At 37.1% G+C, this 229-nt stretch overlaps 1 protein-coding gene across 1 annotated transcript in view; it reads right to left on the bottom strand.

Annotated features, from left to right (window-relative positions):
- The window catches only part of CCBE1 (collagen and calcium binding EGF domains 1), a gene marked incomplete at its 5' end in the record, with an annotated part of 19,978 nt that overhangs the window by 1,478 nt on the left and 18,271 nt on the right, over window positions 1-229 (bottom strand). The window lies entirely within an intron of this gene.

Genomic DNA, 229 nt, shown 5'->3' with positions numbered 1-229 from the left:
AGAGAATGTTAGTTTTTAGGAAGCACGCAGGGAACAAAGCATACGTTTAGCTCAAGAGAAACACTATGAAAAGCAAAAAAGAAAATCAGGCACCTGAAACAACATTTGCACAAAACAAAGACCAATGAAGTGTCACTTGCTGAACTGCTTTATAATTACAGGGGAAAGCACTTTTCTTCATACTGAAGGCATGTGAAAGACATAGAAAATGAAAGGCAGTGAGTGAAAA

This window comes from Cariama cristata, unplaced genomic scaffold (assembly GCF_000690535.1).
Source record: "Cariama cristata isolate BGI_N322 unplaced genomic scaffold, ASM69053v1 scaffold31148, whole genome shotgun sequence".
Classification (NCBI taxonomy): domain Eukaryota; kingdom Metazoa; phylum Chordata; class Aves; order Cariamiformes; family Cariamidae; genus Cariama; species Cariama cristata.
The sequence above is the reverse complement of the archived record's forward strand: the minus strand, read 5'-3'. Positions and strand labels throughout refer to the sequence as shown.